At 39.4% G+C, this 20,266-nt stretch overlaps 1 protein-coding gene across 22 annotated transcripts in view; it reads right to left on the bottom strand.

The window, feature by feature from the left end:
• Nucleotides 1-20,266, bottom strand: part of foxp1b (forkhead box P1b) — a 577,308-nt gene that overhangs the window by 338,982 nt on the left and 218,060 nt on the right. Inside the window, exon 1 of one of the 22 annotated variants that reach the window (XM_069937054.1) lies at nt 8,563-8,583. The exons of the other annotated variants lie outside the window; for them this stretch is intronic. The gene's annotated coding sequence lies outside the window, so the exon portion shown is untranslated. Of the gene's footprint in view, nt 1-8,562; nt 8,584-20,266 lie in introns of those variants that run through there. 22 annotated transcript variants of the gene reach the window in all.

Genomic DNA, 20,266 nt, shown 5'->3' with positions numbered 1-20,266 from the left:
TCCCCTGCATTAACTCCAATCTATACTGCCCCGTGTTTTGGGAAAGCTACTAACATATTAAAAGGACCTCTCCTGCTCTGGTCACACTCTCTTCTCCTCCTTATGTCAGCAGAAGATACATAAGCTTGAAAACACAAACCTCCAGATTCAAGGAGAGTTTCTTTCCTGCTGTTAGCAGACACCTGAATGGATCTCTCACTGATCAAAGATGATCCCCTTGCACTGTTGTTTACTGTAGTTTTCTCTCTACCCTGCACTATTTGACATTGCAATACCTCTCTCTGCACTGCTGTTTTATTTTGTTATTTCTTTTTAAGTTATTAATGCACCACCTGCTGTATAAATTGACTTGTCTGGATAGCATGCAAAGGTGTTTCTACTGTATCTCAATGCATGTTACAATAAAACAATATTTTATTGCCAGTAATGAAGATTAATAAAAATGATGGCACATAAAACAATGTCCCAGGGGTTCATCTTAAATCCAATAGGTTTCACTACATTCAAAAAAATATATACTTCTGTTTGAATTGTGTTTTAATAACTCTAGCTGTAAATTGTGAGAACGAGATCATTTTCTGCCATAAAGTAAATAATACCCATAAAACACTTTAATTATATGTGTATAATAACAAAAAGAGGAAATTACACTGATGAATATGAAAAGGTGTTAGAAAGTACCTGGTCCAAGTACATGGCAGGCAAAATTTTAGTGTAAAGTGTGCACACACTGCCAAGTATTCCTAAAATTGCATGTTAATGTATTATTTACATGTACAAAACTGACACAAATGGATTTTCTCAAACTCAGATTCTTGGTGAACATATTTTTTTTAAAAAAGACATCTTTCATCTGACAGTGAGGCTTTTTACACAAAAATCCCACTATATTGTCGTAAGGAAGACCCGACATTAAACAGGCCTTGGTCATTTACACTGACCCGAACAAAGCCAGCATAAAGTCAGGCCAGTGGGTCATTTTACACAGCAAGCCAGCATTCCAGGAGCAAAAGAGGTGGGACATGTAACACAACATCTAGTATCATGTATAACATATTGTATTTGATGGCATGTTACACCCACTTTTTCCCGCCCAAAAAAAGCTCAAAAATATTCCCCTGGTCTTGTATGCGAAATTGAAAGGAGGGTGATAATGGTGAGTTAACGTTGACAAGTGATCATCGTCACTACTTGGCTCACTAGCATCACCACTATCTACTCTTGGGGCCTGGTGAGGGGCTGCCAGGAGAGTCTCCTGGCAACCCACTGTCGGCCCCCACAGTGGTCGTTGTTGTGTCGGGAAAGTGTCAGGTTGGAGAGAGATGAGTCTGGACACAAAGGTGTGCAATTAAACATTACTTTTATCAATATACAACAATTAACAGAAGAACATGGGAAAATTGTAGCAGGAATAAAATACAAACCGCACATAGTTTGTGAAGAAGCATGGGAAAATACTTGCACAATTTAATAAAACATACATGCAGAATGCATAAAAGAGCATGGAAAAATCTACTGCAAGTATTGATCGATCACAGTGGATTTCAAACTTTTTCTTTCCACTCACATCCACCTTAAGAAATCCCTATGTCAAATGTGCTCTGTGATTAGAAAGAGATTAGTTAAGGTGGTAGGTAAGTGGGGAAGAAAAAGATTGAGAACCACTGGCCTAGACCCAATTGCTACTGAAATATTTTGCTTGAGAAAAATGGTCATTGCTCCATGTCCTTTGGAGTTATGAAGCCATGGACATAATGAGTCAATTAGGTACAATTAAAACAGTGGTTTTCAAATTTTTTTCTTTCCACTCACCTAAAGATATCCTTTATTAATCACTGCTCTCTATTGTTGGGGCCTGGTGGTGGGAGCAGGGTGGTGGGCTTCAGACTGTTCAAACTGAGGTCAAACCCACAAACCAGCTTGCTCACAGCACAAGGTGACTAAAGACACCCGGGGACAACTGGGGGCAGTGAAATCAGTGTGGGAGCTGGTCTTTTATCACAATGCCAATCCCTAACACTAATCTCCTCTCCCTTAATGTCTAAAGGTCTGTCAGTGATAGTCTTTTTCTGTCCAGATTCAGTACCTTTTGATACATACATTTTTTTTAATCTTATTCATGAATTTTCAAGTCCTATTTTGAAAGGCCAACAGCCACCCCATGGTCCTGTCAAAACCATGAATTATGTATTTATCAATTAAATCATCTCTCATTCTCCTTCCAGCAACACATCTATGCTTCACCCACCTAACGAAATGATAAGTCTAGTAGAGGATGCATTACCATTTCACCACCAGCTCATTTCAGACTTCTGTATTTATGGGAGCATGCATAGACATCTGAGATGAGCTAAACCCCAAGTGCCTGTCGGTCCGGTACTCCCTGGTGAGCTACTCACTGTCAGCCAGATCGACTCTGCTTTTTACCTTTGCTGTATAATTGGGGGCCGACGGGAGAGAGCAGGACAGTGGTATTATTATTAAAAAGATTTTTCCCGTTGACCTACTTGCATGTTTTGTCCAAAAATACACTAAAAAAAAAGTTGGTCCTGGAATGCCAGATTTCTCTTTTACACAGACGGTGTTCCGGCACTACCTCTGGTGCCAGAAAAAGCTGGGTCTGGAATGTTCCCCCCCCCCCCCCCCCCACATTCTGTGTCAGTACTTTTTACACAAAAGGCATAGCGTAGCATAAAAAAAAGCAGCAAATATCCCAGAGTCAAGTGGCTGTGCAGAGCCAGTGTCAAGCATTTCCGGCCTAGGAGAAATATTACTATTATAATCAAATATCACTTTTTTGGGGCTCTAACTTCCCCTTTCAATCTCCATAATTATTCAAGAATAATCCTTCAATGTATAAGCTTAATGGTTTAAGAGTTTGATCATACATACATTCTGAGCCTCTCAATATAAACAAGGCAATCATATTGTCCAATTGTATTGAACTACAACACAACTACATGCAATAGCCCAATCACAATTTATAGTTGTTGGCCTTGCAACACACTTGACAATACAAGTATGCACCGCTTAACGTCCACAAACGTTCTGTGAAATTGGACATTGTGCGAACACCATATTATATACTTAGCAAAGCTATATGGGAGACTGTGGTGTACCTGTAAACTTTTTATTTGCAAATAGGGGATCAGTATAGGGACAGAAACAGAGCAGGGCAGTAGGATCAGTGTGGGGACTGACACAGGGCTATGGGCAGAGAGCAGAGCAGTGGGATCAGTGTGGGAACTGACACAGGGTTATGGGCAGAGAGCAGGGCAGTGGGATCAGTAAAGGGACCAACACAGGACTATGAGCAAAGAGCAAGGGCAGTGGGATCAGTGTGGGGACTGATACAGGTCTGCGGGGAGACAGCAGGGCAGAGGGATCAGTTTGGGTATATAGTATACAATTTCCTCTAGCTAGCGATAGCTTTATCTAAATTGCTGCAGACCTGCTCACAGTAAATGAATAATTATGGGACCATGGACGTATATGTGGTCGGACATTGCCCGAAAGGGTGTTAAACAGCGCATATCTCTGTATGCAAAGACTTTAGACAAATAACGTTACATTCAAATAATGATAGAAGTATGCCATGAAAAATCAACAAACTCTGCCAGAACTTGCAAGCAAGAATCAACCATTTCCTTCAGCAATCCTAAAGATGAACTGAAGATCCCACAAATATGTAAAAATGTCTTCACCAATATGTTAAGATATAGCAATGTATACGCATCAAAAGAGGTTCTGACGTATACATATTGTTTTCAAGCTCCTGATACCATTTGCTTATCAAGTTAGTCTCAATGTTACAAAGCATGCACAGCACAGACCTCTTCTGTCCTAAAGAATCATTAGGCTTTCAAATTGCAGCACCCATGTAGCCCTCCTAGGACCCAGGTAAGATTACGAGGTAGTGTGTGCCTCCTGCTCCTTTCAAACAACAGCCTAACCTGCCTGTTAAATCGCAAACCCAGCGATTTAAGGGAGACTCCGCCCCTGCGATGATGTGGTGAGTAATGCGTCAAGCAGACACAGGCAGCCCCATAGGGCATTCCTCATTCATTGTGTTCTTTCTGTTACCTGTTTAAAGTTTCTCGTAAATGCAACCCCCCACCCCCCGCCAGTCAGTTGCCCCCCCCCCTCCCGACCCCATTCCAAGCTGTCAGTCGCTAACCCTCCCCACCAAACTCCAGGACGTCAGTTGCATCTCCCCCCCCACCAGCGACTTGCCGCTGCCCGGATTGGTGGAGGGAGTGCTACTGCAACATGCCGCTCTGTTTTGTGGCAATGGCTCAATGTGGGAGTGTGGGAGCAATGGCCATCTCCCTTACCCATAATCGCCCACACGGCTGGAACCGCTGTTTCAGCGGCATGGAGGATTATGGGCAAGGAAGATGGCCATTGCTCCTGTACTTCCACATTGTGCCATCGTTGAAAACTGAAGTGGCACATTGCAGCAGCAAACCCCTCCCCCAATCATGGCAGCACTCTTAACCCCACCCCCCCACCCCACCGTTTGCAGCAGCAGTATGTTCAGGCAGTACCACGACAGGATCCTGCATTGAGCCAGCCAGGGATTTCCCTGTGATGCACACACCCAAGTGTCGACGTCACCGGAGTAACCAACCAGGTGCGCCATTTCTCTTTCAAATGGGTAAAGAAGGATGCTCAGGTAAGTTTTACTGGGTTCCCCGACCACCTTTGAGGTAGGTCTGGGACCCGGGTGGATTTTGACTGGGGTTGCCCAGTTCAGCCCTTTCAAATAGCCATGTACCTGGGTCTCCAACCAAGTAAATTGCACATTTAACCCCATTTTACAAAGCAATTTGAAAGACCCTGTTCCAGCATAAGGAAAAACCACATTAAATTGGTCAAATACCATTTTCTAGGTACCAAATCTAGGTACCAAATTCTAGCTACCAAATACCAAATCTAGGCTCTTCTTTCTTTCTGGATTGTTTGACCAAGGAGTTTTCATTATCTGCCAATGTGTTGTTTCTACAAACTTTTCTGTTATCAATAATAAATTAATAGTTTCCAGTTTTAACCTTTTTCTCCTTCTTTGTAAAATGATGCAACATTTGTAGTCCTCCGGTCTTTTAGTTCTATCGTTGTATTTTAGGTTTAGAAAATAGATTGCTGCCAGAATATTTCCAGCTCCTAACTTCTTACCAAAATGTCACAATTTTCCTTGTTAATCAAAATCTACAAATAAACATCACTATTATAATTGTTATATAGTCAGGATAATGTGAATTATTTTGTAACAGCATAGGAATACACCCTTTTAACTGTAGTGACTGTAGCGCCCCACTGTGGGGCATATGTATATGAATGTGCGAGTTTTCAGAGATGGTGGAAGGCATCAGTAGGTAAAGTCTCTTCGGTTGTTTGAATCTTACATCTCTAAGTTATTTAAGAAGCCTCCCAAACACAGAGACGTAACATGGTGTTAGCTGTATAAGAGAACAAGAACAAAGCCATACAACTGACTGTATGTCACTGAAGTATGAAGGGGAAGAAGAGAAAAAAACATGACTGAAAAAAAAATGGCTGGAGCAACAGCAGTTCACCCAGTGATGGCTGGGAGACTGAAGACATTGCTGAATCGTTTAAAAAGTTTCAGCAAGAGTATTCAAAGCTAACTTAAAAATGCAATAGCAGAGGAGAAGGTCAGCTATATACTTCTCTGGACAGAGGAGTGATGACTTGACTTATTTAATAGCTGGGAGATTCCAGAGATGGAGAAAAATGATCCAGAGCAGATTATTTGCAAAGTTTGCTTCTCACCCTGAATCCAGAGCTAATCATAGAATTAAATGCAATGAATTTCAAGGCTTAATACAAGAGACTGATGAAACTGTCAATAACTTCCTCTCTAGATTAAAATTGTTGCTGCAAAGTGCAGATTTAAGAATATAGACAAAAGATTAGTTTATCAGCTAATATGGGGGTGTGCCCATCCCGAAATGCAAAAGTTTCTTATAGGGAAGGAGAGGTTGCAGCTGGCCAAAGCTATAGACACACCCAGAGCCTTCGAAACCACGAGGATGCAAATGAAATCCCTATCTATGCAGACCCTCCCACAGCAAAACAAAGGAAGGGTTGATGTTATAAAGAACACAGTCAGAAAAGTGCAAACCCCCAGGTCCTGCAGGAAGTGCAGCAGACAACGCCCCTTCTTTGTCCAAAACAAATGCCCCACATACGGTTCTGAATGTTGAGCCTGTGGTAAAGAAACTCACTTGGCAAAGATGTGCAAGTCTAGTATGAAGAAAATAGTAATACCGATGAAGAAAAAAGACAAGAAGAAAATCCACCACATAAAAGGAAACAACAATGAGGACTCTGACACCCAGATACTGGTCATGGAATCCATACACCTTCACAAGATGTCGGGTAAGATCAAAGGAAGCAAGTTGCACACAAGGATCCAAATACAGAGGACAATCCAGAACAAGCCTACGATATTTAACCTGAAGATGAAAAAGCATACTCGATCACAAAACAACGTTCTTCCACTCAGACTCTACCGGCAGAGGTTCCTAGAGAACATAAAAAAGGGTATGCAAAAAACTATGTATTTGAAACAGCAAAAATTACTTTAACAGCCTACAGTGGACCCATGATCAAGCAGCTACAGAGAGCTAAGACCAATGGCTGTCATAAGGAAAAGAACATCATCTGCACCTTCTACATGGTAGGTGCAGACAGACCAGCAATTCTAGGTCTGGATAGCTGCCAGGAGTTGCAATTGATCTCTGTCAATTATGAGATCCAGATGAAGAAGATAGCCAAAAGGATCATCAGAGACACGACCTCCAGTCACAAACAAGGCTGAGCTCATGAGCATGTACCCGGAAATGCTTTGATGATTCAGTTGGATGCTTTGGAGACTTTGAATATCACAACCCAATAGATCCAAACTGCCACCCAGTCATCCCTACTCCAAGGAATGTACCACGAGACCTTAAGAAGGTGCTGGAGCAGGAAATAAAGGACATAGAAGGGATGCAAGTCATGGACAAAGTGACTGAGCCGACTGACTGGGTAAATTCCATAGTGGTCAAAGAAAAACCCAATGAGAATATGTCTGGACCCTAAAGAATTTAATCAAGCAATAAAAAGGGGTCACTACCCAACAGTGACATGAGAAGAACTCACAGTGGAATTAACAGGATGCAAAATCTTCAGCAAGCTAAATGCTAAGAATGGATACTGGAATGTGAAACTAGATGAGGAATCGACACTATTAACAATGTTCAAAAGTCCATTTGGTTGTTACAAGTTTCTGTGACTACCTTTCGGCCTAAAGGTGAAGCAGGACGTGTTCCAACAGAAGGTCGATGAGACCTACAGAGGGGGTAAAGATGCTGTTGGCATCACGGCCAACTTCCAGGTTTTTGGCAGAGATGGGAAAGTTCATGATCTTCATCTATACGAGGCCAAGGAGAGAACAAGAGGAGCTGGAGTTACACTTAATGCAGACAAATACATTATAAAAGAGAAGAATGCCATTTCTTTGGAATGATGGGGTAAAGCCAAGCCCAGAGAAGGTTAAAGCCAAAGGACAAAAGGAACTCAGAAGTTTCCTTGGGTTGGTCCAATACACGAGTTCCTTCATACCACATATGTCAGTCTACACAGCAAACATCAGAGAGTTGCTGAAGGAAGACGTGGAATTTCAGTGGTCACCATCACATCAGAGAAGTTTTGACCAGCTCAAAGAAATAATATGCAGAGAAGTGGAGTTGAGATATTATGACAGAGAAAAAGCTCTCACTCTGCAAGTAGATGCATCTAATAAAGGTGATCCTACATTACTACATTAATACAGGAAGGAAGACCAATAACCTTTGCCTCAAAACCACTAACAACAGTGGAAACCAGATACACCAATATTGAGAGAGAGAGCTGTTGGTGATCATTTGTGGATGCAAGAAGTTTCACCAGTTTCTGTATGGAAGAAAGTTTATAGTGGAAAGTGATCATCACCTTGGAACACATCAAGAGAAAGAACTATCTACAAGGCACCAACTAGATTGCAGAGATTACTTCTATGACTACAATGCTATGACTTCGACTCAAAATGCATACCCGGCAAAGAGATGGTGCTTGCCTTGTCACGACTTTCCCCGAAAACATGAGGATCAAGATACATAATCTCTTCAGTGTGTCCATTAATAAATTAAGCTAGATCAGCAAAGAAACCAATAAGGACGAGGTGTTGCAAATGCTTTCTCAACAAGTAATTCAAGGATAGCCAGAGAGGATAAAGCAGATACAGCCTTCAATATGTCAATATTGGTCTATCAGAGACAACATAGCATCGGAGAATGGTGTTCTGCAGGTTGGATCAAGACTGATTATGCCTGAAACAATGCAGAAAGAGATTCTCCAGAAAATACATGAAGGTCACATGGGAATGGAGAAATGCAAACTCAGAACAAAGACAGCCATGTACTATAAAGACATTGAAAATACAGTTGCTACATGTCAATATGCCAAAAGTACAGAAACACAACAAAAAGAGAAAATGATTTCCACAGAAGTACCCACCAGGCCATGGCACACAGTGGGAGCAGACTTGTTCACTGAGAATCAAGAGTGGTATTTAATAGTAGCCTGTTACTATAAATTTCCATTCATCAAAAGGGTGAAAGACCTGAGCATGTCAACCATCAGCTCGGAAATAAGAGCGCTCCTGGCAGGACAAAGAATACCCAAGCAAGTAACATGTGGCAATGGAACACAATTCACGTCACAAGAATTCAGAAAGCTGGCTGCAGAGTATGGGTTTGTTATCATTACATCATCCCCATACTACCCCAAAGGTCATGGGTTCATTAAAAGACGAGTGCAAACTGTGAAACGCACACTAGTTAAGTGTCGTGAAACAAAACAAAAGAACCTAGCTCTTCTAACATTACAAGCAATATCTTTAAGGGCTGACATGACATTCTCGGCAGAACTTTTAAATGGTAGGACATATAAAACAACTCTGCCAAGCAAAATACACCCTCCAGAATACCAGGAGGAAACCAGAAGAAGACCGGCTGACACACAAAAAGGACACCAGGATTATAACAAATATGCACAAACATTGCCAGACCACTTTAGAAGTCAGCATGTGCATATTCAAGAGCCGATTTTGAAAACATGGACCCCAGCAAAAGTTATCAGAGAAGCTGAGATACCAAGATCATACATTGTCGAGACAGATTCTGGCAATCAGCTGTGGAGGAACAACATTCACATCTGACTGACACAAGATTGATGAAGCAGAAAGCCTCAACACTAGCAAAGCCTTCAACACCAATATCAAGTGAGGTATCAAATGAAGAGACCACAACCACTAATACCGAAGCATCAACACAGCAGTTGTCAGGTGAAGCACAATAAGCTACATCACCTACACGTGGACCAGCAACACAGAGCCCAACAGTCATAGCCAAATCCACAAGATTCCAAAGCAACATACTGCCACCAGTGCGATATCGAACTATTTTAAAATAGTTGTGTAGATAAACCAGTGTACAAATTCAGTTACTTAAGTTGCATTGTAATAAAGAACAATAATTTTTTTCTTTATCTTGAGAAGGAGGGATGTTACATAGTCAAGTAAATCTGAACTATTTTGTAACCGCATAAGAATACAGCCTTCTCACTGTAGTGTACCATTGTGTATGTGAACAGTTTCCTGAGATGGTGGAAGGCATCAGTAAGTTAAGTCTCTTTTGTTATTTAAATCTGCATCTCTAAGTTATTTAAAAAGCCTCCCAAATAACACGGAGACATAACAGTAATGCTTTATGAGCTAATTCAAGGGCAATTGTAAACCAACAAAGATCTACAGTTCAGCAATCAAATTGGTATCATTGTTTTTTTTTAATTTTTTAATTTTCCCCATTATGAACCATACTAACCAAAATACACACAAACATTTCCCTCTTGCAATATATAGTGTCATTTTCTCCCCTTTTTCCCCCGTCCCTCCTTCCCATCCACCCCCTCCCCACCCACTCAACATTCAACCTATATGATACATTAAACCCATTAAACAATGTCATCACACAATGAAAATAAACAAGAAATTTGTGTCATCTACTTTTACACACTGGGTCAGTTCATTTAGTCTTCTTCTCCTTCTGTCATTTTAGGCGGTGGAGGTCCGCGGTAGGACTTCTCTGTTGTGTTCCATGTACGGTTCCTAAATTTGTTCGAATACTGTGATGTTATTTCTTAAATTGTATGTTATTTTTTTTCCAATGGAATACATTTATTCATTTCTACGTACCATTGCTGGATTCTCAGGCTATCTAATTTCTAGGTTGACATAATACATTTTTTTTTGCTACAGCTAAGGCTATCATAATAAATCTTTTTTTGTGCTCCATCCAAATTGAGTCCAAGTTCTTTACTTCTTAGAAGAAAGATCTCTGAGTTTTTTGGTATGTTGCTTTTTGTGATTTTATTTAATACCTGGTTTAGATCTTCCCAAAATTTTTCCACTTTCTCACATGCCCAAATTGCATGTACTGTTGTTACCATTTCCTTCTTACAACGAAAACATCTGTCTGATACTGTTGGGTCCCATTTATTTGACTTTTGGGGCATGGTGTACAGCCTGTGTAACCAATTATATTGTATCATGCATAACCTCGTGTTTATTGTACTTCTCATAGTTCCGGAGTATAGCTTTTCCCATGTTTCATTCTTTATCTTTAGATCTTCATTGTTGATGGCAACACGGAGTTCCCACTCTTCTTTACAAATTCAACATAGAACTGTCATGACAATTAGTACTATTTCATGGCATTATTAGAATCATCTCCAACATCAGGGACTCTTAATGGGCCTAAAAAGATGTATGGGGTAGGGTTGGTTGTTCTCAAACAAAATGTTTTCAAACATTTTTATAAAGCAAAGAATTGCACTGTTATTTGTGAAGTATCACAGAGTAGCTGATTACTATTTATAATTTGTGCAACTTCAGAAACTCTCTTTTATATTTTGTGTCATTAATCCTTCCCAAATTTCTCTCTATCCGAAAATGTAACTCTTAGATAATTCATGTAAAGGAAGATTCAATAAATAAAAATGTAGCTTAAGGCAGCAAAATTAAGTTTCATGGACAGTAAAGCAAACTGAATGAAAGGCAGAGTGATCTTCCTGAATGTGTTTACAGAAATGTCCAGATATGGCAAGAGAATGTATTTTTTTTTAAATGACAAGAAGGAAAGCAGAAAGAACAGCAAAGCTCCGAAAGTTGGTGACTACCAGCTACAAAAAAAACCACAAACCAATAACCACACAATTGATTTAGGCTTTAATACAAAGAGTTAATAAAATTCTGTTGCTCAAGAGGGAAAAGCAAAATGCCAGAAAGACTGTGGGTGACTAATGCAAACAGAAACAGGCAAGTGTAAATCAAATAATAAAACCATAAAAGCAAATAATTTGGCAATTTATCTCACTAGTGTTTGTGGAACTTTGTTGAGCAATAAAGTCTTCAACACAATGCAGAAAGAAAAAGATGAACATGTCTTTAATTATGCCCTGATCTTATCTTGGAGAAGTGCTGGTGATAGAGAGGGTGCAGTGTTCGGGTAAGTGCACAGGAGGGGGAAGGGTACAATAATAGATTTCCATATTAATGGAACTCTATATTTCAATTAATTATCTAAATCATAAACTATTAAACCTGTGGCAAAATTTCTTCAACAGTAAAACCACACCCCGTTACATTCCTTGCTCCTGACCTCAGGTGTATCCACAATACTGTTCAAGACATTTCTGACTTCAAGTAAGGATCTTTCCCTTTTAATTTCTTAGAAACGCGTTGTCTAAATTGGCAAAATAGCTTTGGCCAGCTAATTGCAGATCATTCCATACAAAAGGTCATCCATGCTCACAAACTGAAGATGAGAGAATAGAACCTTAGTTTAAATACAATGCAAGTTAAAACATTTCACAAACTGGTTTCTCTGGTTTCAATACACATCCTCAATGCCAATAAGCCTCTGCAGTTTGTTTTGATATCTGACAGGTCATTTGAACATAACTCAATCCCATAATCCAAAAATTATGTGTCCACATGAGGGAATTAGGTGATGTTCTTTTAACATGAAAAAAAATAATCAGACACACATTTATAAAGTGATTAACAAATTTATTTGGCTGAATAATGTATGGTGATTTTGAACCCAAACCAAGTTTCCCCATTCAATTTATCTCAGCCTTTATGCATTTTTCTTTGCCTTTTCTGTCATATGTATGTCTAGTTTCCTTTTGAAAGCATCCAAGCTATTTGTCTCAACCACTTCCTGTGAGAAGAAGTTTCACAATCTAACCACTGAGTGAAGAAAATTCTCCATACTTCTATATTGAACTTAATAGTAGCTATCTTGTATTGACTGATTCTCCACCAATGGACATATTCTCTCCATATCTACTCCATCTAATTGACTCATAAAGTCCTCTATCAGGTCTCTTTTAACTTTGCCCTTTATATTCATGGTTTGAGAGTCTTTTTTTTATTTTTTTAATTGATTTTAATAAATAACTTATGCAAACAGAGGTACAATTCAATAAGATAATATTGGCAGTTACATAAACTAAATAAGATATTCCATACATCACTAACATACATAAATTGTAAATAATATCCATAATTCATATTCTAAATTGTATAGACCTTTTTTAGAAAAAAAACTAATAATACAAAAAAAAGGAAAGAATAAAATAGTACAGGAGAAATACTCAAACCAGATGCTATATATGACCAGCATTAAAAGAAAAATGTTAAAAAAATAAGGAATGTGGAAAAGATACAAGTCAGACAATTTAATTACATTGAAATAAAATTATTAAGTAAGACAGTGAGTCATAAATGACCCCCATAACTTTTCGATTCTTATATCTGAATTATTAATTGAATAACAAATCGTTTCCATATTCAAACAGGACATGATGTTACGCAACACTGATCATGAGTAGGCGGGGCAGCATCCTTCTATTTAAGTAAAATCGCATGCCTCGCCAAAAGAAGCAAAAGAAATTGTGCGACTCTGAACCAGAGATAAAAAATCATTCCCTCCTGTTGTGCCAAAGAGGAACACCAAAGGATTCAGTGTTAAATCTATATTGAATTTTTTTGATAAGTATGGAAAACCTCTGTATTTTTCTAGACTAGGACAAATCCAGAACATATGAATTAATGATGCTTCTCCACTCTCACACGTGTCACACCAGCAAGTCATATCGGAATAAAAGCAAGACAATTTAGCCTTAGACAAATGCACTCTAATGTACTACTTTGAATTGTAATAGACAATGTCAAGCACATAACAAAGACCCATTAACCAATTTAAGAACTGTGTCCCAATTTCCCAAACAAGTACAAGATAAAAAAAGACAAAAGTTAAAAAAAAGTATTCATAGAAAACAATATAGCAATATACAATGCTTTTTCATGGGAGGTAAAATATGTTTCCCTAAATGCAACATTCAAAACGGTACAGGCTAATTTGAGAGTGACTTAAGAAAAATATGAAAGTGACATGATTCTGGAAAGAAGAAATATCAATACTAATCCACAAGGGAGATGTAGATTCATCAGAAGTTCAAAACAGCAAATGGACTCTTCTGAACTAAAAGTTAAATTGAAAACTAGACAAAAAAAATTCACAGGGCCAGCAAACAAACCTATAAAATCACAGTGACCATGGATTGTCTTAGCTGTCCTGATTTGCTATCTTAATGCAGCACAGACACCAGGTATTATTGGAAAGACACCACAAACCACTGAGTACCAAAAATATCATCACTGCAGAATGTTCCAAGTCTACAATATGAACAAACCAAAACCACCATCCACTCTCCTGTGAACATCTTAAGCAAGGTGGCTGCAAGTACCCTTACAACAAAATAATGAAACAAACACTTCACTCTTAAGCAAGGTGGCTGTAATGACCCTTACAACAAAATAATGAAACAAACACTCCATGCTTAACCCTAAAATAACAACCAACTCCCTTGAAAAGAAATTGTAATAACCTCAGAGACTTTGAGAAGAGAGCTGAAACAGAGATGGAGATCGTAGACAGCTTTAAGTTCCCAGGGGTAAACATCTCCAGTGATTTGTTCTGATCCACCCAAGTCAATGCAATCAGCAAGAAATCACACCAACACCTCTACTCACTCAGAACCCAGAAGAAAAATGACATGTCACCAGCATCCCTTAACATCTTCCACAGCTGCACCATTGAAAGCATCCTATCGGAGAGTAGTATGGCATGGTAGAGGAACTATGCCACCCAAGAGCACAATGAACAACAGAGGTGAATGTAGGTCTTTGATACACAACATCCTTTCCTCCATCAACTCCATCTTCAAATCCCTCTGCCTTGGAAGAACAGCCAAAATATTAAAAGGCAGGGAGAAGATTCACACATGTGAGATCACACATACCAAATTCAAGGACAGTTTCTTTCCCACCGATATTAAACTCTTCAATAAATTCCTGAATAAAATAGCACTTTTGTTGCATTTACTCCATTCCAAATTATCTTTCTCTATATCTCTGCACTTTTGTACTGTATCTTATTCGATTCAGATTTAAGATTTATTGTCAGAGTACGTACATGACATCACATAAAATCCCGAGATTTTTTTTCCTGAGGGCGCAACAGAATTACCACTTATTGGTAGAGCAAAAGAACTGACTCACCTACACATGTAAACCTACACAAATAAATGTAAAGAAACTGACCTTGCAAAACAGTAAAAAACAAACTCATTTAAGTAAGAGTCCTTAAATGAGTCACTGATTTGAGTTTGTCGTTGAGGACTCTGATGGTGGAGGGGTAGCAGCTGTTCCTGATCCTGGTAGTATGAGTCTTGTGTCACCTATACCTCTTTCCTGAAGGTAGCAGTGAGACCAAAACATGTGCTGGGTGATGTAGATCCTTGATGATTGCTGCTGCTCTTCGACATTATACAAGGTTACCGGTCTGCTTGCGAAACAACCTCTATCACTGCATTTTTTTTATATACATGTGACAACAAACTCTAACCTCATTGAAATCCTTGACCTAAAGTCACTCAATCTGGTGGAATATCTTGGAGGAAGACACCAAATACTTCAGGTCCTTCCAACAAGAGCATCTGAAGAACCAATTGCAAAAGTCATAAGGAGCATTCAACAATCTATACAATCCCTCAATATGTCTCATCAAGATCCACCTACTCTATCTGTAGCAGAATCGGCAGATGAAAATATTATGGACTCCAATGCACAACACCCTCCCTTCCATCAACTTCATCTTCAAATCCCTCTACCTTGTAGCCAAATATTAAAAGGCATCCCTCCCCAGCCACACATATTTTAGCTGCTCTTCCAAGGCAGAAGGATTTGAAGATGGAGTCGATGGAGGGGAGGATGTTGTACATTGGAATCCATAAAGTAATTTGAGATATAGAGGGTCTGCCTAAGAGAAAGCAGTTAATTTCCACGCATCTCCCCAGCTATCCTTCATCCATTTTTCATGATCATCCTAGTTCCACCCATCCTCTATCCAACATTTCACCCATCATATACGTTCCACCAACTGGTTCCCATTATCACCTTTGTTACATCAGATTCTTGCACTGGAAGCCTTTATGTCCCTACTTATCACCTTTCAGCAACTGTCTTCACTTTCACCCTCCCCTTCCCTCATCTGGCTCCATCGACCTCGTTGTTTTTTTCTGTGACTTCAATCTATCACTCTCTTTCTCTCTCACTCACCCTCCTATAACTATCACACAATTCTGCCTAGCTCCCCCTCCCCCCCAGCTCCATCTGTCCATCATCTTCCTCCCCACCTATTGCCTACCAAACTCCTGTCATGCATACCCCTCCCCTCTTTATACCGGTTTTCATCCCTCTCCACTATCTGTTTTAATACAGGAGTTTGACGCAAAAATGTCAGTAATTTCTCCCCCCCCCCAAACAGAAACTGCTCAACCAACTGAGTTACACCAGCAGTTTGTTTCTTGCTCCAGATTCTCACATCTGCGGCCTCTTATGTCTCCATAACTTGAATCCACTCTTGATTTGTGGGTTCTGACAAGACAGATAGACCATTCAAGGAAACACATTCTTCCACAAAAGAGTTCATGGTGAATGGGCTGGATGGCTGGTTGTGAGCTGGTGCATTTTCTGTACCATTTATGCAGGGCTTCTGTGTATTCAAAGTTCTCAATTCTCCTCTAACTTGAAGAATCATGGGCCAGAAATTCCCCAAGATGCTGCATTCTTCGACGAGGTTTTCAAAACATACTTGAATCTTTTCTTGTCCAACTGAGTACCTTTTATGGCATCACCCAATAAAACTGAAATTATGGCCTCAATACTTGAGATGTTGGTTTTGGAAAAAATATTGATATTTGTTCACTTACCCTTCCCATGAATTTGGAGGTTTTTGAGAAGATAGAATTGATTATATGTACCCAGTGCCATTAGTTGCCCATTACAAGTAGTAGTATGGCAGAAGCATATTTGGAGGACAGGGATGTCTATTGCTTAACACATTAGGTATGGTGCCAGTCTGAGATGGTGAGCTTCAAACACCCTTTCCCTCAATTGACCAAAGGTTTTGAAGGTATCACAGAACCATTATAGTACAAACAACAGGTCCTTCAGCTCTTCTAGTTTGTAACAAACTATTAATCAGCTTAGCCCCACTGACTTGCACCCAATCCATTTCCCTCCATACCTCACCCATCCACGAGGCTTTCGAAATTTTTCTTAAATGTTAAAATTGAGCCTGCATTCACCACTTCAGCTGGCAGCTCATTCCATATTCCCACCATACTGTGTCTGAATAAATTCCCTTGATTGTTCCCCCTAAACTTTTCCCCTTTCACTTTTAGTCCATGTCCTCTGGTGTGTATCTCACCTAACCTCAGTTGAAAAAAATCTACTTGCATTTATTCTATCTATACCCTTCATAATTTTACATACCTCTATCAAATTTCCTCTCATTCTTCTATGCTCTAGGGAATAAATTGCTAACCTGTTTAATCTTTCCCTGTAATTCAGTTCAAGTCCCAGCAACATTCCTAGTAAATTTTCTCTGCACTTTTTCAATGTTATTAATATCTTTCCTGTAGTAAGGTGACCAAAACTGCACACAATACTCCAAATTTGGCCTCATCAATGTCTTACACAACTTTACAATAGCATCCCAACTCCTATACTAAATATTTTGATTTATAAAAGTCAATGTGCAAAAGCTGTCTTTACAAGCCAATCCAGCTGTGATGCCACCATCACAGAATTATGTACCAGATCCCACTGTTCTACCGCACTCTTCCTCATTGCCCTACCATTTACTGTGCATGTCCTACCTTCTTGCCGGCATCTGCCAATTTGCATCCCATTTTGTCAGGTGGTTTAGATCCCTCTGCAAGCTTTGAAAGCCTACCATGCTATCTACTACACCTCCAATCTTTGTGTCATCTGCAAACTTGCTGATCCAACTTACCACATGCTTATCTAGTTCAGCCATTCTCAATGGGGGCCACATTTTCTTTTCACCTTACATGTGATGTGTGACAGAGTATTTTGAGGTGGCTTGGGGGGGAATGGCTAGAGCAGCTTGCACACACACATTTTAAAACACAGAATTTTTGCAGGACTTTTGGCAGAAAGAGCAACGAAGTTGCAGAATACAGCTGGCCTGGGAGAGCGTGTGATTTTTGCAGGCAGACTCGGAACACTCAAAGAGAGAGGGAGTGAAACAGAGAGGAGAGACACAAAAATAATTTCCAGAAGGACAAAGCTGGCCAACCTTTGGAAGGCTGTCTGGTCAAAGGCGAAGACTAGCTGTCTACAATGACCCAAAAGAAAGAGGATCATCTAGAGAACCCTAAAGGGGGAAAGTTTTGTCAGCAAGACTGATTGGAAAGGAATCAGGTACGGATATCCTGGAACAAAAGGAATCTCTCTCTGAAAACCAGCAAGAACCCTCCTGAGTGGTAACCATTTGCCTATTAAGCACCAAAGACTGGTGAACTTTGTTAATGCTAACTTCTGTGAACAGTACAAGAATTGCCTGCAACCAATGAGATTGGACTGTGATCCAAAGAACTTTCCTAATCTTAAATATACATTACACACACCTGCGCTTAGTATTAGAGGGGGGAATTAAGTAGGTTAGGTAGGTTAAGTAAGTAGGTTAGGTAACAAGTTAAAGTTTAATTCTGTTTTCTTGTTCAATTATAATTAAAAACTACTTCTGTTTAAGTAACTCTGTATGGTTGTGCATATCCATTGCTGCTGGTTTTTGGGGTCCTCTGGACTCCATAACATTCAATTTTTTTTTTTAAATGTAGTTGGTATGAGAGAAGTACAGAAAACAGCAAAACATCACAGGAATGGGGGCCGCATAAACTTTGAGCAGAGTCCCAAGGGGGCCATAGCAAAAAAAGTTGAGCAAGGCTGATCTAGATCATCGATATAGATGACAAACAACAATGGACCCAGCACCAATTCCTGAGGGACATCACTAGTAACAGTCCTCCAGTCAGAGAGGCAATCATTTACTACCACTCTCTAGCTTCACCATAAATCCAATGTCAAATCTAGCTGACTACCTCACCAGGATACCGGGTAGTGGCTGAACTTTCCTGACTAACCTCCCATCTGGGACCTGGTCAATGTCTAACTTAATCAAGAGGTGGCTTCTGGGATGTGAAAAGTTGTCCACATTTTCCACAGTCTCACCATGAATTGTCATTGTTGGGGGGTAGTGTTGTGCAATGGGTGAATGAGTTCATCATCAGTCCACTTGCATGTTTCATTGAGCATGTCAATAATAGCCTGGAGCTCAATCTCCGAATAACTTGGCTGATTATGAAATGTGGCAAAAATCACAATTGATCAATTCATATCTTTCTCTCTTTCATTAATTCAGTTTTCAAAATGTTTCAAGAATATTAACCAGAATATCTTTTTAATTTACTCTCCAACTTTTTGTTTACTATATTTTTCTTAAAACAATCATGTCAGAGCTAGAAATTAAAGAAAACTATGTGATTATTTAGGTGAAATGCTGATTAGGTGTTAATACATCACATAAACTTAGAGTGAACAATTTGCATCCAGCTAAAGAATTAAACATATGAGCAAAAAATATCAAGGTATTGGGAAGGAAGAGGCCATTATATAAAAAGTTTTACAGAGAGATAAAAATCAATGTAGCCATTATGAATTAGAATGAAAATAAAAATTAATTTAGAAAGCATCGAGTGATCTATAAAGATAACTCAATCATGTATTTATGTCAGAGGGAGCTATGATGGGTCAGCGACCAGATTAACACTGGAAAATATTAGCACAGCACCACTACAGCAAAGCCAAACCAGGTAAGCTTTATGAATAAATCTGAACATTTTTACATTTGAATTCTCATGAGGTGTTTTATACAACAGCTTTCAATAGAATGTGTGACCCAGAGTAATTATTGAACCAATAATTTTAAATAAATAGATAAATAGATAAATCGGCTCATGAGCTTAATAGTAGGAACCGAAATGTCATAGCTCATGGAACAAGTGTCCCAAGCAGCCTTCACACAAATGAGAGCACATCTGTACTCACTCGGGTGGGGTCATAACTTTAGGTGCAGAATCAGTTCAATCTCAGGGAGAGGACTCAAGCCAGCCCAAGAGATTGCGGGTCACAGCTTGGAATCCATTCCATTACAACTCAAGCAAGGTTTTGATCAGTTTGCATATGTTTATTTCACCCAAGTTCTCAACTGCCTAGTACAGATCAGAAGCTAAGTCACAAAGATTTCAGAACTACTCAATTCAATCAACTCCCCTCAACCAGGACAATTAATACCTGGGCATTGCAATATTCCCCAAGTCGAGAGCATTGACTAAATGAAAGTATGGATACCAAGTGAGAGCAGCAATAGAGTAATCTTATTATTCTCCTCAGTCAAACATGCTCAGTCAAGTGATTGGCAAAGATAATGGCTATTCCTGTCAGCTACTGGAGAACACACAGCACCCACAGTATTTTACTCCAAACAGATGCATATCCTTTCAAGAGTGGGAAGAGATGAAATTGACCACACAAAAAGTAGAAGTTGATTAATTGAATCAAACATATGACAAAATAATTTTGCTTCAGATTTGCTTCAGGGCGTGCAAAATAGAAGCATGGTTAAAAATGGAAAAGATTTTTTTGGAAGGGTGTACAAAGTTT

Source organism: Narcine bancroftii, chromosome 5 (genome assembly GCF_036971445.1).
Source record: "Narcine bancroftii isolate sNarBan1 chromosome 5, sNarBan1.hap1, whole genome shotgun sequence".
Classification (NCBI taxonomy): domain Eukaryota; kingdom Metazoa; phylum Chordata; class Chondrichthyes; order Torpediniformes; family Narcinidae; genus Narcine; species Narcine bancroftii.
The sequence above is the reverse complement of the archived record's forward strand: the minus strand, read 5'-3'. Positions and strand labels throughout refer to the sequence as shown.